Genomic DNA, 25,408 nt, shown 5'->3' with positions numbered 1-25,408 from the left:
ATATATTATGCTCTATATTTATTGTGCAACAGGAAATGACATGTAAGCAAACTATATAATAGAGCCAACTTTTCCCAGAGACACTTCATTCACCAAGTACATTTTTGAATGTGCTTTAAAGCTTTTTAAGGTACATTATCCCAGATACATTGGCTAAAATGCCATAGATCGTGGACACGGTTCTGGAGGGAGATAAAAAAGTTAGGATATTCTTCTAGAAAAATGTATTCCTCTACAGCTCGAAATATATTTAGGAGCACCTCAAATTCAGCGCCTTAAAGAACCACTGGTTTACAGCAGACAAATATATACAACACCAGAAATTATTGACTATGTGTTATGTCTTGCCAGGAGAAATTATGTCCATTCTTCTACTGTGCCAGTGAAAATCCTAATATAATTTCTGTAGCAAACAAGAAAATGGAATCAAATTTCATGCACATGTTTTCACACGTACTGGAGGTGTGTAGCGAAGGGAGCTGATGTCATATAGGATTTTTATCAGCCCTTTGGTCTTGCTCCAGTAGGAAAAGTCCAGCCTTATCTGCCAACCCATGTCCCATCTCAACAGGAACATAAGCACCCTCAGATGGGCTTTGGCCTATTTGAGCCCCTTCAGTGTAGTATAGCTTGAGTCCTGTAGCACAGTAAGCATGGGACCCAAGTATGTGCTCACCCATCACACTTATGTTGTTGCACTGAGTAAAAAACAGAGGTGATGAGTGTAATGTTAGCAAATGTTCCTGCTGCAGGCAATCACATGGTGCCACGTGTTTCGCCCACTATGCCACCTCAGACAGAAACCATCTATATGTTAATGGTCTTTGATCCTGCTGCAGTACAAATAGTTCATCGCTAACTCCCAAAAGCAGGTCTCTGCTGAATGAGAACACAGGTAGCTCCAGACTGGGTGTGGCGTACTTGGGCTTCATCGGCGAGGTTCCGCATAAATCCTGTGGCACTGTGAGCACGAGACAGGCAGCATGCGCATCCCTTACAGTGATAGTGAATAGGATGACAGACAAATTACAGTCTCTTATGGCATACTACCAACTAGCCATGCTTATACATACTGTACAGGCTGTCAGCTGTCAGAGAGCAGTGTTTGAGCTAGGGGCCATAGGCTTTCTCTTATCCACTGAATAGACAGAGTGTAATGGCCTCAATAACCAGTGCGGAATATGAGGTGCACTATTCATTGTTCCGTTGTTAATATGATAATTTTTTATGAAAATTAGCATTCTCAATCCCATAGGTGCACTGGTCCACAATCCCTGTGAAGCATTCAGGTTCACGTCTTTTTAGATAGCCACTGAGTCAGCGTTATGCTGGAGGAATGCAAAGGCGCCGAGTGATCCTTGGTGGCAGACCGTGCCCATGAACAGACCACTGGCCAAATCAGTTTTTTAAAATTCTATAATAGGATGCCAAGATAGCAGCTATATTCCTCTAGAATATACACTCCAGATAGTTTGTTCATCATCATGACTTCAGTAACCAAGTTTAGAAATCGGAGACTTGCGTCTGAATCCCTACATACACATTTCACTTAATTGTGTGATCCTGGTCAAATTGACGTGTCTCACATATCGGAACTGCCTACCTTTTAATAAAGTTTGCAATGCATGCTTTATTTAAAATCATATAAAATAAATAGGTTTTAGTGAAAAACAGATGAAAGAGTTGCTGCAAATGTGTTTCTCATTAGAAAAATAAAATAGCTATTCAAAATAGGTTTCTGAAGGCATACATTTTAATATCAGCAGTATAGTTTAGCACAAACAAATTAAAACCAAGGACTTCACATATTGCACAGGATCACAAAGAGTACAAAGGGATCCCTGCTTCAGAGAAGTCTCCTAATTATCAGGGACCGCTAGGAGGCACACACACCAGAAAGATATTGTTAGCTGTAGCCCACCACTTGGCTCCTCATTCACTGGTCATGGGGCTTGGGTCGCATAGCTAGTCCTTGAGTACTGGCCTGGAACCAAATTCAGGAACGATTCGCACAGGTCACTGGTGACTTGGACATAGATTAAAGTTGACCATGTAAGCAAGTATGTCAGGTCTGGGTCTGTGTCAGGATATTGGATTTCAGCAACTCACCCCACTCAGGAGCAACACAAAGTGTGTCCCAGTCAGGTGCTATCAAACATGTTTTGAGGAGGCAGTAAACTAACTGGGACTGATGCAAGGCTAGATGGCCCCCTCTACTGCCTGGGCCACTGCACCACTTGTAGCTATGCCCCTTACGAAGTATCAGCTATCTGCTCAGCCTCTAAAGAGGATCCAAACTAGAGGAAGCCTAATGGCAAAGAGTCTAGTACATCTGTTCTCAAGATATGCAAAAAGGACTTTGATGCTATGATCATGGTTGCTATTCTTTTATAGAAAAAGATAAAAATCAGTATTCTTTCCAAAAACACACTAAGTCAGGACCCAAACAACCTAAAGAAAGATAATGGAGGTTATATAAATACCATTGATTCCAGACCAATACCAGACATAATATCCTCCAATTTAGAGGAGAAAGATACTATTGTTCGACAGCTTCATACTGAGGATTAGCAGTATTCAGACAATGAATAGAAACTGACTCAGCACAGACCCCTACCTATCTATTCCTGAGGATCTTACCATCTACTATGCCACAATCAAAAGAACTGCAGACCCGAATGGAGTGCAGCTAGAAGAAGAAGAATTATTCCTCCTAGAAACCCTCCACCCACTTGCTGCCCTGCTTCTCTTATCCAACCATCACTTTTATTTTTTTCCGTGCGATGCCCTAATTGCGATGGTATGCCCGGACCTGGGTTCTGTGCTCACTGTGTCATAGGACTCAAGATATACCATATTGAAAAGGCTGGAATAGTCCAGAACTGGTCTTGCGTGGCTTGTGTTTCCATTCAGAACCTGGCAATTTGGGCTGGACTGGTCTTATTAGAGCAGGACAAAGGCTGACTTGCATATGACTAATTCCTGTCTGAGGTGGCATGGTGGGCAAACAAGATGATGGGCTAGAATACGACTTGAGCAATTCCCAATAGCTGAGATGAATTCAGTCATTTCTTCACATTTTTGTTTTCCTCAGCCCTTTGTCCTGCTGGAGCGCAAGAAAGGAGCTAGCCTTTATTAAAGTGGTGACGCCAAGGGTAGGGAGACAGTACAGTCCCTCGCTTCTAGAGCCTACTTACATTAAGGCACACAAATGCCAACATCCAATAAGGGGAACTGGAGATATGATTTTTTTAAAAATGTTAAGTAGCAAGTATGCTGAAAACGATAGTTGCCAATGATAGTCTATGGTCATTGCAGACCGTCACCGAGGCACAATTTCAAGCTGACTGTGATGCAGCGTGTCTGGTACACCAACGAGGTTCATCCCAGTCAAAGGTTTTACCTTCTGACTTGTCTTTTATATCCAAATCCACTAATGGTGTACACATCCAAAGCTCCCCAGTACCTCAGGAGAGGCACTTAGAAACTCACAGGATGCCAAGCAGAGGCAAACAGCAGGGTTCAGTCCGGGTTCAGTTGCCACTGGTCAGATGGGTAATTCAATGAATTGGCCTCTTGGAGCATATTGTCTCCCTGTAGTCACATAGGAGGTGAGCCGACTGACCCTTGGAGTCCACGTCTTTGTCCTGTGTGCAAAATGAGCAAGGCGAATCGTTCAGGGCTCCTCACAGGTCAGAGACACCAAGTTCAGTACTCTTCTGATCTTCTGCAGGTCCAGAACCTGTTCTGAAGTGGGTGCCTGGAGGTGCCACATTTATGCCTGGCTCAAGCTAGTGTGTGGGGTTGATTCCTGGGCACTCCCTAACTAATCTAGTAAAAGGTTTTTTTTGTGGAGTTTTATATAGCGCGAACTAGACCCGAAGGTATCAAAGCGCTTTACATAAGCACCAGTTGCGTTTCAAACGGACACATTCATTTTTTAAGAATGTTTTTTGTTAGGCACGGGGAGATTAAGTGATTTGCCCAGAATAACAGAATGTTGAGCGTCCCTGCCGAGACTCAAACACAGGCCACTTTCTCACCCCTAATACATACCACATAACACACATTATGATAGTCATAATAAATACCACATAACACACATTATCATAGTCTAGTTTCAATCCAGGGTTTTACTTTTAAAATGTCATGTCTTTATAATACAAAGTAACTGTTCTGTTGTTAATATGATAATTTTTAATGAAAATGAGCATTCTCAGTCCCACAGTATTCACAGTATTCACGTTTAGAAATCGGAGACTTGCGTCTGAATCCCTACATACCCATTTCACTTAAATGTGTAATCTTGGTCAAATTGACGTGTCTCACATATCGGACTTGCCTACCTTTTAATACAGTTTGCAATGCATGCTTTATTTAAAATCATATAAAATAAATAGTTTGTAGTGAAAAACAGATGAAAGAGTTGCTGCAAATGTGTTTCTCATTTGAAAAATAAAATGGCTATTCAAAATAGGTTTCTGGAGGCATACGTTTTTAATATCAGCAGTATAGTTTTGCACAAACAAATTAAAACCAAGGGCTTCACATATTGCACAGGATCACAAAGAGTTCAACGGGAGCCCTGCTTCAGAGAAGTCTCCTAATTATCAAGGACCGCTAGGAGGCACACACACCAGAAAGAAATTGTTATTAAAGTTCCCATGGCCAACTAAATCCACTATTTCAGTAGTTCCTGTTTGCCTTACTTGAAACAGGCCCAAAATACCATGGGTCTGGGCATTTTCAAGATGGTGTAGATCTTCAGCCACACTATACTTGGGCTCTCAGGGTTGGGGGTGTTGGTGGGGAAGGGTCCGAGGGAGATTGCCGGTGTCCTCCGACATCTAACACTAAGATACAGTTTGAAGCAGGCACTCTATTCGCAACAAACCCAGAGAGAGAAGTCTGGTAGGACAAAGTAGGGTCCTTCAGTAATCAGGCAGTGAATACACACATTTTCTTGGCATGTTGTTCTCTCCCTTTCAAGTGTGCCCCAAGTGTTACATGTGCCTCAGTTGGCCTGTCAAGCAGGCTTCAACAGTGTGGTGTCAAAGGATGCCCACAACCCCCAGTCAGACTATTCTGTGGAGTTCAGATACGTCATCTCTGCCCATTGAAGTCAGCCGATTGTTTGCTCCTGGGATGCATTTCTCGCTTAGTTCGCACCTATTCAAGGTTGAGAACGGGCTGAGCTCTAGGAGAGGGTTATGCTAACTGACCATCTGATAACTTTCTTTAAGCTACTTTTCCTTAAAAAAAATTAAAAATTAAGAATCCGGCTTCTCAATTGAATTGAATTTTTTTATAATTACTAAAAGACATGGTTTAGTTATTTTTCTAGCTGGTACCATTCCCGGGACACTGTATTAGTGCTTTAATATGCTCTCTGTTTTTCTGCTTAGGACCTGTGGGCCTGCCGCATCGAAATCTTCTTTTAGGGCCTTGTCATTGTAGGGACATGGTAACATTAATTTTTTACATGTACTACTTTGAAATACCATGGACCTTACTTTGTGGACTGTAAGGTTTACAAAGGGGTGACTTACCAATATTTAAAAGGGAGGTTTTTACCTGTAGGTTTTGCACTACAGTTGTCAGGATATAGAGGGTAGGCCTCAAGTCCTGTTTGTACTGCCACTTTGGTGGATGGCATGATAGGTGCTGTAGTCCAGAGGTGGTATTTAACTTCTAGGGTGCACTTTCTATTTACAGACAACCTAAATGAGCCAAATAGAAATAAGCCAATATAACCATGTTTAAAGGGGGTGCATCAGCACTCTACTCTTGGCCAGCAGGAGTAAGGTGCATAGAGTTCTAAAGCCTGCAAAAATATAGGGTCCAGAAAAAATCGTGACCATGCAGAAGAGGCGGATTTCGTACACACACATGGCTGTGTTTAGCAAGATTCAAGCAAGAAGAATGTTGATGACTCCATAGACAAAATGAAGAAAGCTACAGAAGCAGCCATGGTGATGGGGTCATTCCAAACAATGGTAAACGTTTCATAGAGCTGCATCTAGCCCAAGAAAAGGAAATGCACATCCTTTCTTACTGCAAAATCAATTACATACAACTTGATATCAAGGAGCATCTTGCATAACATCACAGTGTCAACACAGCTCACCCTCGTTCTTTTTTGTGTGACAGATCCATGCAAGGGAGGGACTTGGACCGCCAGAGAGTTGCACAAACAAGCGGTTGCCTGTATCATCTTGCCCCCTAGCCCACATAATATCAAACAGGAACAGAATTCAGGATTTACTCCAAAATGGAGACAAAATTACATCAGGCAAGTGGATGTCAAACATCTTCAAACAAGGGAATGGGAAAAAAGACAAGCACAATTCAAGTCAAAGAGACAACAATGCAGCTAGAAATACAAATGTATACTAATGATGAAACTGAGGAGTATGCTCACCATATTTCCTGATCCTACAGCAGGACATAACACAAAAGCCAATCTTAGCCCTCAGACTATTTAACACGTTTTTCAAGATACAAAACTTCAAGATGGTAATCCTTCAGGACGTCATTTTGCAACTAGAAGAAGTTGTCTACATAGTCATCATTGACTTGAAAGATGGATCATCTACCAGTGAACCAGCATCACTCCAAGTGCGTAAATGTATGATGGGAGACACATACTTTCAGTTCAAGTTGTTACCTTTTCGGATAAAGTCCGCACCAAAGGTGTTCACAAAATTCTGAACTGTTGTGGAACTTCAGAAAGCAGTCAGGTCATGTGTATCCATATTTAGATAACTGGTTAGTAGAGAGTAACTTGTTTCAACAATGATAGAACAATATCAGAATAGTGATTAGGCTATTGTATGAATTGGGATTCACATGAAAAAGTCATCTTGTGTTACCTGCTCAACAGAAGATTTTTGTGGGAGCGGAGTCAAATTTCAAGACTTTGTTCGCAATACTGGCACAGAATATGATGAGCCAAACATTGTATGAACATGTTTGCCTATACCAGACATCATATGGTCTATTACAGTTAAAATGGCAATGAGGCTGTTAGGGATGTTGTAGCATTGTAGCCTAAGCAAGACTTCAGATGAGAACACTTCAGCAATGGATCTTGAGATAGTGAGTGGAGAGTATGGAGGATGGGGGTGGTCTACTGGTCGTTACCATTATATTATGAATAGAACTAAAATGTTGACAGTAAAAAACATAGCAAAGGCAGACCATTCAGAACACCAATTTCCTCTGTGATCATAAGCAGAGGTACATCACACACAGTATGTGGTGCTCACCTTAAAGATCGACAGAGCGGGGTCACTAAATACCAAAGGGTCTGGAACAAAAATAAATGTCTTAAAACTAAAGACGATTTTACTCGCACTTATGGACTTCGAAACTAAGATGAAGAGGAAGGTAGTGCAAATATAGACATATAGAAGAATAGCATTGTTTGGCATAGGGGAAGCAAAGTGAGCAATCTCAACAACCTCATAATCTTGACTACATTAAGCAGGAGAATTAAATGTAGCGGCAGACAGGCTAAGTATAGACTCACTAGTGGGAGTTTTAGAAAACATCTTTAATGATTGGAAACGCCAGAAATAAATGTATTTGCAACATAAGGCAGAGCAAAGTGCCAAACTCTCACATTAAGATATCCACAACCACTGTTTTAGGGGAGTTCTTTTTCACTAAATCTGTGCAGGATATTTTCTTATGCTTCTCCCTGTTACAAATGTTACCCTTGGTAATCAACAAGTACAGTTCATTGCACATGAAGATGATTCCTACTCGCACCAATTTGGTCACTGCAACCTTGGGACTCCCATCTAATGACAATATGAGGAGACAAGTAAAAAAAAGAAATGGGGACAATGGAAAAGGGAAGTGTATGCCACCCAGAACCAATTAAGTCACCTATCTCTAGTGGCATATACCATGCAGATATAGAATTCCAACACTTAAACATTTTAGAGATGCTTGAAAGTGATTAGAATAACAGGGAAACCTACCATATGCAAATATTATGCTGTTCAATGGCTACATTTTGTGCACTGGAGGAAAAGAAATAGCTATGAACATGCATGCCGATTGAAACCAAAAAGTGTGCAAAAAAAACAAAACCTTTACGCACCAAGATAATTTATTCCTCCCATATGATACGCTAAAAGGTCTAAGGCTAGAGGCAGCCTTTCCAGTAGCAGTTCCATCACTAACCAGAATAAGTGAAGTGCAGACAACTAATGTTGTGGAGCCACACTTCCATATTCATAAGCTTATGTTGCAATGAGAACTAACCCAAAATGTGTTCCAGAAGTGTTATTGAGTTGGCACATAAACCAATCTATCTAACTACGTTCCTTCTTTGAACTACTTCCGGTTGCAAGAATGCCCCACACATTAGATGTCAAAAGGGCTATAAATTATTATGCTCAGGTGATAAAGGCCATAAAAAAGACTAAGATGTTTTTTGTGGCACATGGCCCACAATTCAGGAGCCTGTTACTAAGTATGGATTTCATAAACAATTCAAATCTGCCAAATCCCTTGTTTTTTGCTTACCATGCCATCTTTTTACATTTGTCACCCTAAGTGGGAATGGTATACCAGACGTGTATCCTGTGCTCGCTATGCTACCGGTCTCAAACTAGCCTGGCTGATGAAGGATGATACCCCGAAACTGGTCCCAGAGTGCTTGATTCTGGTCCAGGGAGGATCTGGCCTGGCAGTTCGGGCTGGACTGTTCACATGGGGAGCAGGGTCAAGACAGATTTGCATATGGCTAGGTCAAAACTGGAATGGCATGGCGAGCAAAAAAACGATGGATTTAACCCAGATCTGTTATTGGGGGTGAATGTTAGATTTGTTCAGCATTCCGTCCATCATTTGTTCTTTTTGCATTTGTCGCCCTAAGTGGGAAGGGTATGCCCAGATGTTGGTCCCGTGCTCGCTATGCCACTAGATTCCAGCTGGCCTCGCTGAGGAAGGGTGATACCGTGTACCCGGTCCCAGGATGCTTGTTTCTGTTCTAGGAAGGACCTGGCTTGGCAGTTCAGGCTGGACGGTTCCCATGGGGAGCAGGATCAAGACAGATTTTCATATGGCTGGGTCCAAACTAGAATGGCATGATGAGCCAAAAAACGATAATTTAACCCAGATCTGTGACTGGGGATAAATGTTTGATCTGTTCAGCATTCTGTTCATCATCTGTTCCTTTTCGGTTGTCATGTAGAGGGCTGCCGAAGTTCTAGACCTCCAGCTCCCCAAACCAAAATCAGTGACTTGACCAAAGTTATCCAACTGGGTCAAACCACTACTGAGCCCCCACCACCTTTTTACAATGTACTCACTGGTACTCTCCTGGGAGCCTCAGCCAAACGCTGCTCTCACCCTCCAATAAATTGTCAAATTGCGAGATGCCATTGACCTGACCTGGGGGACCCTGCACTTTTGTCTTAGCACCCCTCTCCTGATAGCTTACTGATGCAGGCATCTGCTAGTTGGACAAACCCATATACTTTTCTGACTCCTTCCCCCTCAACTCCCCCCCCCCCTCCCCCCTCCCCACCTCAATAGGGAGCCCAAACGAGTTGATACTTTTGGGAAAATTATATTTTCTTCCACCAGTTTAGCCCTAAGGTCTGTCAGTGCCAGTTGCCACCCGGGCTTCTGTTCCCAGGCTATTTGGGATTTGGTGGCTCAAGTCCTCTCAGGTGTCCCAGAAGACATTCGATCTTTCCTGACCCAAGCTATAGATGATGCTTCTGATGCTGTCAAATTCTCACTTAATTGTGGTCTAGACACCGACGATTCCGTCCGGTGAACCATTAGTACCATTGGTGCCATTAATTGAAAAGCTTGGCTACGTACAACAGGTTTTTCAGATGACGTCCAATCGTCCCGTATGCATATCCCCTTTGATGGGACTTGCCTTTTTAAGGATAAGGCAGATTCTGCATTGAAGCGGTACAAAGATAGCAGGGCTACAGTACGCTCCTTGGGCTTATCTGCCCCACTAGCCACATCAGCCTTGCCATTCATTTTATGGTTTCAGCAGAAGCATCCTACACTGGCAGCCACTTCAGCCTCAGCAAGGTGCTCAGCAATTTCATGGTCGAGGCTGATGCACCCACTGACTCCACGATCAGAGTCAGCTCACTACTCCCTCCCTCCCTCGTGACCCCACTTGCTAAGCCCCTTCAGCTTACCCTTAATGGAGCACAGCCTCCTGGTTAGAGGCAGAATCCACCGCTTCTTGTTGGGTTTGCAGGCCCTAACATCAGACTGTTGGGTCCTGCAGTTTGTCAAAAAGGGATACACCCTACCCTTCATTGCCACTCCACCACACCTTCCACTGATCCTGGGCTGACTGACGGAGGACCATCTGTCCGTCCTACAGCAGGAAGTGCAAGAACTTTTGGTCAAAGGGGCCTGCACCAGACGTGGGTTGTGGTTGTTATTCCTGCTGCTTTCTGGTGCCAAAGAAGGATGGAGGCATTTGATCTATTTTAAACTGCCCCCTCTCAACACCTTCTTCCAGAAGGGCAAATTCAGAATGCTCACTCTGGCCCAGGACGCATCTGCCCCTGACCCTGGATACTGGATGGTGGCATTGGATCTGCAGGACACCTATTTCCATATTCCCATCCTGCAGGCTTATTGGCCCTACCAACTGCTCTTGATGGGACATGAGCATTTGCAGTTTCTGGGGCTCCCCTTTGGTCTCACCAACACTCCTTGGGTGTTCAGGAAAGATGTGGTGGTAGCAGCACAACTTCGGAGATCGGGGGTTCTAGTCTTCACCTACCTCTATGACTGGCTGTAGAAGGCAGGCTCACCACAGGCAGGCGTCAACCACCTCAAGACTATGGCAAACCTCATCTTTGGGGTTTACTATCAGCGTGCCGCAGTCATACCTGACTCCACCATTCTGGGCATGGTTTAGTTTCTTGCCTTTCCCCCTGAAAGAGAGATTGCCAGACATTCAGCCTCAGATCCTAATCTTCCAGCCCTATCCTTCCGCTTGGTGTTGAAAGCCTTCCTTCCATCTATCAAGGGAAGGTTGGTACATGTGATTAGCAATAACACCACTGTAGATAACTCAGCTTTTGTTACAGTTATCCCCCCACTTTTTGTGCCCCTTTTAGCTACTAGATGCTGGTTTTTGACTCTGGCAGTGCACTGAGGCCTGCTAACCAGAAGTCAGTGCCAGTGTTGCTTTTCCAAAACAAGATGTTGTCTAATTGTGCTACAATTTGCTAAGGACTGTATCACTCCTGTAAGTCCCTACTAAATGGTACCCCAGCTACCTAGAGGGCATGAGTGCCGAACAGGGTCCTAAAGGGCTGCAGCATATGTTATGCCACCCTAAGGGACTCGCACACAAATTCCACACAGACTACCATTGCAGGCTGTGTGACATGCTGCAAACCATGAGTGAAAACATGACATGGCACACTCCTGGGTGTCATGCCAAAGTCACTACATCTAATATATATATGGCACCTTCAACAGCAGGCCTTTGCCCCCCGTAGGCAGGGTGCATTATATTTTATGTGAAGACATATCTGCTACGAGCAAATATGCCCCTGTGACATCTAGTTCTATAACTGGATATTGCAAGTGAGCAAGGAAGCCATCTTAAGGTATGTGCTGGGCACTGGCCAAACGAGTTCCTCAGCTACATAATGGCTTCACTGAAACCTATGGTGTTTGGTATTAAACACCTTGTATTAATAAAACCACACTAATTCCAGTGACTCCCCAAATGAAGTGGTCGTCTAGGACAGAGGTCTTCAAACTTTTGTAGGTTGAGCCCCACAAACTGAATTATTTTTAGATGTTGGGTCCCCCACCACCTGATAGAAATTTCTGGAATCTGGTACACTACATAATTGTGACGGGGCGGGTGATATTCCCGAGTCACGAGAGGCTTCATGGAACTGGTGGTCAACAGACGCTTCTTTGCCCCCTTGTATCCCCTTACAGCAGCCGGATGTTCCCTTCCTAAAGGACGAGTGGTACTCGTATGCCCCGCAAGACTGGACTCCAGAAGCAGGACGCGGTTCCTTTAACGCAGCTTTCCAGCAGGACGAAACCCCTCCCCTGGGCGACATCACGTTTGTGGGGCATTCAAAAATAGGAGAATCCCGGAAGAGGACGGACGGCATTTCCCTGGAGGAGAGAGGAGAACCAGAGTGGAGAAGAAAGGCGAAACCTGAGACCCGGACGGAAGAAGAGAACAACACGCACGAAGGGAGAAGTCCCGGAGAAACACCCGACGAGCCAGGAGGCCACCGATTCCTTAAGCCGCCCTGCCACGTTCCCAGGGGAGGAGCGTGGCTTGAACAGGTACGGGGCAGAGTAGCGGGCTGGGTGGGAAGAAGGAGCCCCCCCATCCGTGTGAGAGCACGTACCCGCATCAGCGTAACTCTCGCTTGTAAATATCGTATAATCCTCTACCCCCCTTCACCGAGCACCGGAGCACATTCTCTTACGGAGATAGTAGAAGCACCAGAGCACTCGGTTTCCCTCACTCCCGGCCCCTTCAAATACAGCATAGGACGACCGTCCTAACGCTTGGTTTTCTTTCTTTTTTTGTTGTTGTTTCTCTCATATGGTTCATTGGTCTTTGGATCCTGGACACCGTTGAGATCCTGAGGACACGACTAACTGAAATCCAGCCGATTGAACACAAACTCTTTCACTCTTGAGTCCCCAAGACGGAGCAAGCCAGACTCTTCCTCCTTTGCTAGCTTCCGACTGACAGCTCATCAAAAGAAAGTGTTCTAAAAAATAAAGCCCTCGTTACACCACTCTAGCCTGGTTTCCGACTCTGTCACTGATACCCCGCCACAATAATCTACCTCCACATGCATATCTCGGGCTATATCCGGCAAATAATGTTCCAACACAATAAAAGTGTTTAGTAAACTGCAGGTTTGTGAGTGGGTGTGGTGAAATGACAGACGCTTATTACACAGCTCAAAACACAATTTTCCAAGAAAAAATGAGCGCAAATTGTTTTTACTAGGATGCTTTGTTTTGCACATGACATAGATTGATAATAACACCACCAACATAAATGTGAGGGGTGTGCCTGTTTTTCGCCACAGAGACGGTCACTCTGTGCATGGATTTTTGCTACTGCTATCCTCAGGTTGTGCTCCACATCCAGTCTTGAACAGTACAAAGCTGAATATTCTGCAGACATTTTCAGCCAAAACAGTGACTGTAAGGGAGGGAAGTGTTGTCAAATTTTTCATGCACTTGCTAGCTCAGAGCTGGTACACGAGAAACAATTCTTCTCTAGAAATCATTAACAAACGTTTTAGCCAGCATTATAATGGGATAATTGCCCACCAACCAGTTATGGATCCGAAGACAAAGTTGAAAGTCCACAGAGAGGGCGCTGAACGAACACCTAATTGAGAATTCCTTAGTGGTACGATAAGTTGCTTGCCTGAAGCAGTGGGGGTTTAGGCCACCTCGGGCTTATGTTTAAAAAAAATAGAACTGATAATAAATTAATGATGTTGCCTATTTTACTTCAGAGCAATGTTGTCTGACAGACTTTGTGGTGGCAGGGACATGTTAAGGAATGTGGGTGCCCTGGGCCAAAACTATTTTGGAGGCCCCTGTTCAGAACAGCTTTGAGTTTAAATGATTCACTTTCAGCTCTGCCATACCCTCTTTAGCCAGGCTACTAATGGTGCACAGGCACTATGGTCGAAATTCTAAAAGTGTTTACATCTAATATTCAGAGATAGTGATGTGTTTTCACTGTTGTAACAGAGCAGCTGCCCACTAATTTTACAGTGAATAATATCTGTGATATCCTCCAATTTCTCATATGTGAGGACCCGTTTTGATCTAAAATAAACTTTTTTATGATTGTTGCATGAAACAAACACATTTCTCTGCAAATAGTAATAGACTCTCTCACACAATCACATTAAAAAGAAATTAAACAAAACGGTATTTACAAGAATCTGTTTAGGAATTATTACAGGCCATCAGGGCACAAACAGAGCTGTCTCTATCAAGGGCCGCCCTGAAAGGCTGGATTGCAGTGCATGTTAATGTGTCCTTTTGTAATTTAGGACAAAAACCTTGATGGGGCACGACATGCCAATTGTAGGAGACTAGGATCTGCACTTGTGTTGCCCCCACTTTTTTTCTGATGTTTACACTGGTTTCTGGCTATAGTCTGGCTGGGACCCTGCTAATCAGGGCCCCAGTCTAACTGATCTCTCTAAACAACTTGGTGTGCATATTAGATGCACTAGTGATTGGATACTGTGGTACCTTATGAGCCCCTAGTATATGGTACCTTAGGTACCAAGGGCATAGGTACTTCACAGGCCTACAAGGGGCTGAAGCATGTATTATGCCACTCCTGGGAAGCAGACTAAATCTGACACCACAGGCCTGCTACTGCAGCCTGGGTGAGGTAGTGTTAGCACTCCTCACTGAGGTATAGGTTCCCTATATCTCACCTTACACCCACATATAAACCTATCAGTCACCGCTAAGGCAGGCCCTAACAATCCTGAGGCAGGGTGCTTGGCTTCCATGTGAGGAGGTGCTTCTGCCTGAGCAGGGCCCCTCTGCAGCTCTCAGAGTCCATTCTCTGTGGCTGTTTGTGGATGCGGTTAAACCATATACTCTTAAGTGCATTATAACCTAGCAGTAAATGCTAACTATGGGATGGCTGCATCAAAACATGTCGTGTTTGGTGTCAAACACTTTGGAATCATACCCCCACACCAGTAACTTGGTGTGGGAGTATGTTCCCACCCTTCTAGAAGGATAGACATGTACCCACTGTGGAAACACGGTAGAATCTGAAGAGCCCTGGCATCACAAAATGGATGCCACCAGCACAGACACTGGGCTGCCCTCTTGCTGCTGACCGAAACTCGCAGTGGAGGAGGCCCAACAATAGGCATCCTGTCACAGGGAGGTGTAACCACCTTCCAGACAGGATTTAGTGTATTAGGGCTGGGTGGGTGCACTCCTAGAGTGCTTTGAAGTCCTGCACTGGGGGACCAGTAGGCTCCTCTGTGCATATGCCAGCTCAAACCGGTTCAGGGGCTACGAGCCCCTGCTCTGGCGTGAAACTGGACAAAGGGAAGTGGGTGTAACCACCCCCTCCCCTGACCCTCCCATAGGAGTGGTCATAGAGCTAGTCCCTCCCTTCCTTGTAGTATAAGTTAGGGAACCCTTGCCATTGCAAACTAGATATCCCTGGATGACGCTCTGAAGAAGAATGCTGCACCTTTGACCTTCCACTACATTTGGAAGACTGAAGAATCTCCCTTGGAGTCAAGGAGTGACTCCCCTGCTTGGCAGGCACCAAAACTTTGTATCAACGGTTGCAAACTTTCCCGCTCCCACCGGAGTCCGAAGTCCCTGCAGCCCCGGAAGTGGATTTCCTGACTTCTCCAAGGCCATCGTGAGTCCCCAGCAAAGCTGAGGCAAGTGGACCCCACGAGTGACGAGAATCAGCAATACCCGGTTACCGTGCACTATTGTCGAGTGCAACCCCTCCACGACGTTCTACAAACTTGTGCTTTGGACCACGTGTGGTCCAAGCCTCCAGCAGGATTTCCTCCGAAGATCAGAGGCCTACCTCGTCCCGAGTTACCGTGGGCTCCTAGTGAGTGAATCCTCCCGAGGCGTCTTCGTGATCCTTTGCCGGCTGGCTTGTGGGTCCCCAGAAGACTTTTCTACAGAACCAAAGGGCTCCCCTGGTTGCTCCAGGCCTGCCATGACTTACCCTCGCTGGCTGAGTCCCTCGGACCTTGCTGGTCTGCACCGCTGACTTTCTTCACTTTCCACGAGACTTGCTGTTGCCAAGGCTTGTTGGCTCCAATCCGGTTGCCGACACCAGTAAGCTGCAGACTTCGTGGGACACTCCGAATCCAGCTCCTGGTCGTCGACGACACCTCCTGGACCTCGTGGCAGCCATATTTGTGCTTAACTTATTGTGAAATGTTGATTTGTGCATATGTCCTTGACTTCTAATCTCATAAAAAGATTAGCAGATTGTGTTAGAAATAAATACATATATATTTTATATATATACCTGTGTGGTGTCCTTTCATTTAGTGATTAAAGAGATTATAAAGTAAACCAAGCTGCTTTACATTCCTCTAAAGACTTAGCCTGAAGGCTGCTCTCCACAGCTACCATTAGGATAGCTTTCTTTAAAAGGTTGTCTTAAACCTATCTACCATAAGATTCGAATTGTACTGGTGCAAGGTGGCCACTTTAACTAGTGACCACCATATACCAGGCCAACTTCTCACACCAATACTTGTGTACAGGGGCGCAACTAGACCTGAACTTCGGGTGGGGGCAAAAACTCCCAGCCAGGGCTGACCCTAGCACTGGTGGCACACAGTGCAACAGTCTTTTTTGGCGCCCCCTCCCCCATTTCCTCCTTCTCCATGAATTTCCTCACTACCACTCACCAACAATGCACCTCATCTCTCTATAGCACCTTTCTGGCAAACATTTTTTTTGTTTTTATAGCAGTACTCATTGTTTACTCACACTAAGTTCTTTGATCTGCATGGTACATGTTCTTTGTAGCAGGCACATTAAACCAGAGTAGGGAAAGAGGAGTGACTACAGGTCGAGTAAGGTGACCATATGAATTTGGGTGCGGATGAAAGTGCAGAGTTGGACGAATGAATGAATGGTTAGTGATGGGCTTATTTGAATGAGATTGCAGATTGAGCAGTGATGGGGACAGGTGAGTGAAGTGACACGAGTGCAGGTTGAGTAGTGTGTTCGTGTGACTGCAGGGTGAGGTACAGGGTGAACAGTGCAAGTGCATTGTGAGTGCAGAGTGACCACTGTCAGTGCAGGGTAAGCAGGTGAATGGTGTGAGTGCATCGGGATCAGTGTGAGGGCATTGTGACCGCTGTGAGTTCAGGGTGAGCGTGAAAGTGAAGGGCGAGAATGAGGAGCGAGTTGTCTGAATGCAAGGTGCATTCCCAGACACTTGAAGTAACACAGCATGTTATTGACGCAGCGTAGGATTTCACATATGTTAAACTATTGCTATTATTGCATTAACCAGGGATCATGGTGGAGGAAATAAATGTGCTGGTCTTGCAACAAACTTCCAGTTTTATGATTAGGGTTGCCAGCTCATTATTTTGATGTCCCAGGCGGTACAAAATTAAGCAGTCATCTAAAGCTGTATTGTCAGCACTTGTCTGTGCATACTTTGAACAGCAAATAAAAATAGAAATCACTTTTAATTGTGTTCTAGGGCTGCCTGAATGGTCCATGACTGATAATAAAAGGGAACAAAGTCAGAAAAGGCACATTACAAATGAATACATACTTCTTTATTTATAACCATATTTAGTGTCAAGACAAGCAATTTGTAGGCTGTTTAAACAACACATGGCTGGCTGCCATTTTTCCTTTAGAAAGTTGAAGCACTTTTAGCCCTGTGGGGGTTGCACGCCTGCCTGTGTATTTTTAAAAGAAACTTTGTCTCCTTTCTGGGAAGAGCTAACCCTCCCATTAAATTCATGGAGCTGAGATACATCAGCTGCAGTGGGAGGCAGGACATCTCCTCTGCTAAAACTGAAAGCAGGGAACAGACAGTCATTTCAGCTGCAGTGGTAGGCAAGGAGTATAAAATTAGCTAGCATTCGCGCCAAGAATTTTCAATTCTATTAAGGACACGATGGCGAGGATTATGCTTCTCTTTCTTATTTATTGCTACTCACAGCAGCCAATGAAAACTTTTCTTATGCAAAACAAACTACATTTCCCATGATGCATGCACCACATCACTTCCTGCAGAGCCCCATACGAGCCAGTAATACCGGAACCAGTCCTCTTTCTTTGCTCCGAACTATAAGTCCAATAATTATAACAAAGTTCAACAACAGCTTCCAACGTGGAAGGAAACCAGACCAGCTGGGAAGAACGTCAACTTCAAGCAGGATTACGACTAATCCATCTTCTTTTCGGATCCTGAAAAAACAGAGATGGAACAACCTGTAACTTCTGTATAATCAGAGTATATATGCAAAACGGGTGGGCAATAATTACAATACTGTAATTTAACCGGGTGGGATAATCCTCGCCTCCGTGTCCTTAATAGAATTGAAAATTCTTGGCGCGAATGCTAGCTAATTTTATATTCTATTACAGGACCGGAGGCTTCGTATTATGCTAGTTTAACGCAGATTAAAAACAACAGAGGATATGTCACCTACTGGTTTATAATAAAATTGTTTAAACGTTGGCTCAGATGACCAGTCTGCAGAATGCATGATATCCTGTACAGTAGAACCCAACATGAAGGTCTTCGAGGCCATAGCGCCTCGAACAGAATGTGCACCAAAGACCTGAGTGTCTACACCCGCTTCCTGCATAACATTTTTGAGCCATCTGGCTATAGTAGCCGCAGTCACAGGTTTGTACGGTTTTTGCAGAGCAATCAACAATTGTACCACACCATCAGGCCTAATAGCCCTGGTACATTCTTCATAAGCCTTAAGGCATTGGACCGCACAAAGTTTAGCATTGTCGGGAAAAGCATGATAATCCACACTGCGTGACATTGTTTTAGTTCTAGACGTAATATTAAACGAAACTCCCTCTGGAGTAAATACTCTACCTGTAATATCAAGCGCTTTAACATCCGAGGAACGTCTACAGGCCGCTAGGCAGAGCAACATGGCCAGTGTGGCTGACAATTGTTTCCTGGACAACATATTGTTGTCGGGCCATCTGTTAAACAGTGACAGAACCAGCGAGACATCCCACAAAGAAGAATACTTTGGTTTGGGTGGATTTGCTACTCTGATACCCTTTAGCAGTTACCATATTAAAGGATGCATTCCGATCTGAGAGTGGCCTGCCGAAATGGCGGAACGGAATTTATTAACAGAGCGATACGCTAAACCTTCCGACGCTTTTTCTGACAGGAAGTTTACAATAAAGGGTAATCCTGCCCCCACGGGATCCACATGCTGTCCCATGCACCAACGAACCCAGCATCCCCAGGCTGAAGAATATCGTTTCCTGGTAGAGGGGGCCCACGCTTGGTTGATAAAGCCGGAAGCTTGTTCCGAAAATTCTGGCATTTGCCAACCCTGCCTGAAAGTCTCCAGGCCATCAGAGACAGATGCCCCGATAGAACCATCGGGTGTTTCTCTCCATGAGGGCCCTGGAGCATCGTCGAGGACCATGGGATCCTCCTGGGTAAGTCGCAACTCGCCTCCAGTAACAATGGGAACCAAGGCTGCGACTTCCACAAGGGAGTCACTTATATCACTTCTGCTTTCTGTCGCATCACCTGCGTGAACACTCGAGGAATGAGAAGGAAGGGTGGAAACGCATAATTCAACTTCTGAGTCCACTCCTGCGCAAAGGCATCCGTCGCCAGCGCCAATGGGTCCGGCCTCCAGCTGAAAAACTTCGTCATTTGACGGTTCAGCCTGGAGGCAAACAGGTCGATCTCGCAAAACCCCCATATCTCCTGCAACCACCAGACCACCCGTGGGAGAAGTTGCCAGTCGCTGTAGTCCCTGGGGTGGCGAGAGTTCCAATCCGCCACCACATTGGACTGACCCGGAATGTACTCTGCTATGACTGAAATCTGATGACTCAGGCAATAGTGCCTAAAGGCCTTCGCTATCTCCACCAACATTGAGGACCTCGTGCCTCCCAGTTTGTTGATGTACCGCACCGCCGATATGTTGTCCGAAGAAGGATGCAACATGAGACCTGCCTGGGAGATAGTGTCCGGATCGCAAAAGATCCTGCAAGGAGTTCTAGACAATTTATGTGAAGATTTAACTCTTCCAGGGACCAACGTCCCCCTGTGGAAATATTTCCGCAGCGCGCTCCCCGACCCCAACGGCTGGCGTCGGATTCTACGACCACCTCCGGTAGAGAGCCGAAAATTGCTCTGTCGTTCCACGCCTCGACGTGGGCCAACCACCACTGCATCTCTTCCCTCACTTCTTGGGACAGAGGGACTAAGTCCGTGTATGAAAGACCCTTCTGCAAGTGCTGAATTTTGAGTCGTTGCAGGGCCCTGTAGTGTAGGGGGCCCGGAAATATTGCTTGAATGGACGACACAAGAAGTCCCACTATCCGGGCAATCCCCCTGAGGGAAACCATTTGTTTGGTCAGGAAGGAGCAAAGCTCCTTCTTGATATCCCGAAGCTTGGAATTTGGAAGACTGAGCTGGGCCGTCTTAGAGTTTATGACGAACCCCAGAAAATCTATTGTCTGCTTGGGACACAGAACTGATTTTGGCTCGTTGATCACGAACCCCAGGTTCTGCAAGATATGAATGGTCATGCGCAAGTGTTGAACCGCCAACGCCTGAGACTGCGCCATGATGAGCATGTGGTCCAGGTAGACAATCATGCGAACCCCTTGTTCCATGAGGTAGGCTACAACAGGTTTCAGAACCTTGGTGAAGCACCACGGTGCTGAGGAAAGTCCGAAAGGAAGGACCAAATATTCTTACCACCGGTTCCGCCATTGAAATTGAAGGAATCTGCGATGGGGACGATATATGGGGACGGACAAATAAGCGTCCTTCAGGTCCAGACGGACCAACCAGTCCCCCCGCTTCAATAGGTCCGCCAACAGATGGATGCCCTCCATCTTGAAGTGCTTGTAAGTCATATAGTGGTTGAAATCCTTCAAATTGAGTACCAACCTGTAACCACCGCCTTTCTTCTGCACCAGAAAAATATTGCTGCAGAAACCGCGAGGGCCCTCGTCGCAAAGGGCTATCGCGTGTTTCTGCAGCAATTCTTCTATTTCTGAATCGATGAAATCGCACTCTAGTTGGGAAAAAGAAAGCTGTCTGGGCTGATGAACCTGACAGGGTGTCTGAAAGAACTCTAGATGGAACCCCTGAACTGTCTGCAACACCCAGGCGTAATGCGATATTTGAACCCAGTTGTGATAAAACTGCTGAATACGTCCCCCCCAATGGAAGAAGAAATAAGTCTGGAGCGCTCACTCTGAATCCTCCCCGATAGAATCCCTTGTTAAAGCGTCGCTTGTTGAAGCGCTGCCTGGTGGGGTAGAAGGTGCCACCGCGGGTGGAATCCCACTCTCCCCTGCCGCGTCCGAAATCTCCTCGCTGAGGACCTTGGGAGAATTGACGGCCAAACGAGCGTCCCCGGCCGGCCCTGTTGAAAACCCCTGCTTGGAATACCCGTTTGATTCCTGCCTGAGCTTTGTCCAGGGTTGTGAAGGTGCCCACGTATTTCGCCACATCTTTGACGAAGCGGTCGCCGAATAGGTTGCCGTCCGCCAATGGGCCAGGCTCCGCCGCTGCCAACTCCGTAAGGTTAGTGTCCATGCGCATCAGGATGGACTTTCTGCGCTCCGTGGAGATTGCAAAGTTGGCATTACCTAATAGGCAGATAGCCCGCTGGGTCCAGCCCGCCAATACATGGGAATCAATAGCTGTTCCCGATTCCTGCGCCTCCAGAGCCATCTCCAATATCTTGGCTAGGGGACCGACCCCATCAAGAAGCTTGTCTTGGCACCCTCGCCATGCGCGGTCTATACCCTTCTTGGGGTCCTTGGCAAACTTTTTAAGAAAAGTTAGCAGACTAGAGACAATTTCCGGCGTTTCCGCCACCTTGTCCGTAAGGTCCGGTCGGGGACATTCAGACCGCAGTCTGTTGCGCACTTCCCTGTCAAAGCTCTTGCGCAAGTTCTCATGTAGGTACGCTGCCACCTCCGGGGCAGGCAACCAATCCGAGTGTCTAGGATGAACAATATCCGAGGGGTTGAAGGTGAAAGGCGTAGGGGCCGCCTGTGGAGTCTCCACATTCTTAACCTTCCGAGATTTCTTCTTGGGAGGGGAATCATCAGGGGTGTCCGAGGAGGTGGAACCAGGTTCCGAATCAGTTCCTGAACCCTCTCCCTCTCTGTCGCAGGGCGCGGGAGTGACGAATAGGAAGCAGAATGAGGCCAGGACTTAGGTCGTGGCGCCTCTGCCGGCTCCTCAGTTGGGGTAGTGAAGCCATGATGCTTCGCGAACCTCTCCAGTTGCCTAGTAATAGGCCTCAATGCAGTCACCAATGCCTGCTGCACAGTTCCCGGAACTGCCTTCTCCAGGGCCTTGTTGACTGACTCCTGCACGGAAGCGTCCAGGGCCTCAACAATATTATATTCGATGGCAGGTGTACCCACCTCCTCCTCATACAAGGTGTCATCCTCCTCATAGTGTACCCAATTTTCCATGGTGGAACCAAATTTGTAGACGTACTTGCTCATAAGGCAGCAGTAAGGAGGAGTAACAGGGGGGGAGCCAACCCTCAGCACCACAGCACCGGTACCTAGCTCCTCAGCAAAAGCTGTATCCCAATTATTACAGCCCACAGGGCGTAGTGGAGCCAAATGAGCAAGAAAAGATCCAAGGAGGTGTGCTCCCTCCAGGCCCAAGTCGTTTTTACAGCCAGCCAGGCGTAGTAGATGCTCTCTGTATTGAAATCAGCCTGGAATGGCGAAAAACGAAAGAAAAACTACAGAAAACAGGCAGTTACGATGTGCGTAGCCCAAATCCTACCAAAATAGCCCAATTGGGCTACACACGTGGAAACCTGAAGCAAAAACGAAAGTGACCGGCTCCCAGCGCACCGGCTTATTAGGAGAGCCTTCACGCTACACAATAATGATCTGCCATAATGAGATGCACCCACCGAAGGCGGGGCGGTACCGTGCTGTTTGTACAATTGAAGCGCTTCCACGCGCTATTGTGCAAGCTACCAGACGCTTGGGAAAAAAGCCATAAACCGGCGCGATGCCCCCACGCATCGAACGCCATGTGTATGGACCTCCGCTAAGCCCTGAGACCTCCCCGCCCCCAGCGGGAGCTCCGTAGCGCTCAGAGTGCGAAATCAGGCTCGTCCCGCAAAATCGGGCATTCGTGTCAAAATGCAACGCGGCGTTCAAGGAGACTTTAAATCAAACAACAAAGCGCCGCTGGCAGCATATAACGCATCAATCATCAAAATAAAGCATTCAATATTGTAATAATCGAGAGCTCAACTTATCTGTCTGCGTGAGCAGCAAAGAAAGAGGACTGGTGCCTGTATTACTGGCTCTTATGGGGCTCTGCAGGAAGTGATGTGGTGCATGCATCATGGGAAATGTAGTTTGTTTTGCATAAGAAAAGTTTTCATTGGCTGCTGTGAGTAGCAATAAATAAGAAAGAGAAGCATATTACGAAGCCTCCGGTCCTGTAATAGAATCTCCTCTGCTATGAAATCGAACTAGAAGGAACAGGACTGTCTGTTCCTTTGCTTTCGGTTTTAGCTGAATAGACTTCCTGCCTCCCACTGCAGCTGAAGCATTTCAGCTCTACGAATTAACCCCCTCCTGGGATGTTTAACTCTTTAGCTCTTAACATGACAATAGCATGGGCATGTCATGCTCCATCGGTTTCCCCTCCCTCCCCCCTCCAACCCTCTGTTACCGGAGTTCTCCAATACAAAATCCCCATTTGAAATGGGTGAAGACTTGTGACACGAGACAGTGGAAGAAGAACAAAAGTAGGATTTTAGGGTGGAGTGCGCGCCCCCCCTGACATGGGGGCGCACCCCACGGATAGAAGAATTCTGATCTAGGTAATGAAGTGACCCCAGGGATAAGAAGCCCATTGACTACTACCCTTCACTCCCCTTAACCCCCCTAACTTGAGTATTTAGGGGACCCCCTGATACCAGGACTTCAGATTTCTACGGACCAAAAGAAGAAGTGGACAAAGAAGACTGCCGACCCGAGAACTGAGGAGCACGACTGCCAACCCTGCAGCTAGCTGCACCCTACCCTAATGGACCAACTGACTTGTCCTGCTGCTGTGTGGACCTCAGGAAACCCAGGTACATCAACCTGCCGCCTACGGGGACTACTAACACAGCAGCTACCCAGGAAGAGGTAACCGTGCTCCTGCAGGTCATATCCATCCTCCCTCCAAGTGTGGGGGTGCCAGGACCGACCAGAGCCGCACAACACCAATTCCTGGGGTACCAGACCCCTTGCTGCAGTCAAGGCTTGTTGTATTCAGTCTGGACATTAACGCAGAGGAAGACCTACCTGCACGTTGAGGGACTTCAGGTAACGTGAGACCCACATCGAGAGAAGCCCGCTATCTTATTTACCCCTCTGCAGCAGTACCAATGACAAAGAGTGAGTCTGCGGCTGCCAACACCTGACATCTCAAACCACCTATGGAACCACACTCCAGAGCCCGAGTCTAAGGGAGGTGACGGTGCTAATGGTGTCCCCAGACCCACAAGAGGTAAGCCCAGCCTTGGGCTTGCCCAGACTGGGCTTCCAGTCGCCGCCTGCAGCCTCTTTCTGCAGGTCGCCTCCACCGCAAGAGACTCCAGCACCATACGCCAAAAGTCACCACTGCACACGCGCCCCACAGCCCGAGGAGAAGTGGACCATAGGTGTCCACACGTGCCCCAGCATCTCAAGGGTCGTGCCCCCCTGTGGGCTCCCCCATACTGGTCCCCCAGTCCCTGCTTGCAGCCTCTTTGTAACGGGACCGTTCTCCATTAAAGTGAATGGGAGACTTGACGCCGTGACACACCTCTGCACCCGGACGCCTGAGATCCTCCCGAGGTGACCTGTTGGCGTGGTCTTGGACCTTGCCCCATACTCACCTTAAGTCATGAAGAACAGTCCATTAAGTCGCTGTTAAGTGCCCAAATGCAGTACATGTTTTCCCCCATAGGGTAACATTACTGCTCCCAAAAATTGCAGTGTCGAATTTTGAAAACTGTAAAAATTCATAACTCGAAAAGTACTTATCTGATTCCAATGATCTTGGTACATGAATTCATATAAAAGTATGTGTTATGTTTTATAAATTGGTGTCGGATTTCTTTACTGAGTTTGTCTTATTTACTGCCTTTGTGTATGCAAATAAATGCTTAGCACTACCCTCTGAAGAAAAGAGAGCTTTTGGGGTGCCTCTGTAATTAACATAGCAACAGGGAGCTACAGGGGAAAAGATTGGGTCATCCCCCACTCAAAACAGTTTTTCAACAAAAGACCCAATCTATTAGGTACAGAGATAATTTAAGCATTGTGTAACAAAAGGAATCAAGAGGTATCAGATTAGCCTCTTCACAACCACCCCCAATTGTCTAAATTTGTGGGGTGGATTCCCAATTTACCAAAATCTGTACTAGTTTATAAAAGAGAATTGCAAGAACCCTAAACCAAAGTAGCAGTCACTAAGTTCGAAAAAATATATATAAATGTGTGAAGAAAACAGTTCAATCATAGGGATATAACACCCCACACCGTGAATATCAGTGAAGAAAAATATGTGCAGAACAAGGTAGCACCTCACGTGCGCAACACCTTAGCGGGCTGAAACTGGTTAAATCATCACCAG

At 46.2% G+C, this 25,408-nt stretch overlaps 1 protein-coding gene across 2 annotated transcripts in view; it reads left to right on the top strand.

The window, feature by feature from the left end:
- EIF2D (eukaryotic translation initiation factor 2D) overlaps positions 1-25,408 on the top strand; it is a 315,356-nt gene that overhangs the window by 112,946 nt on the left and 177,002 nt on the right. The window lies entirely within an intron of this gene.

Source organism: Triturus cristatus, chromosome 1_1, assembly GCF_964204655.1.
Source record: "Triturus cristatus chromosome 1_1, aTriCri1.1, whole genome shotgun sequence".
Taxonomy (NCBI): domain Eukaryota; kingdom Metazoa; phylum Chordata; class Amphibia; order Caudata; family Salamandridae; genus Triturus; species Triturus cristatus.
This window is presented reverse-complemented; position numbering and strand designations above follow the sequence as displayed.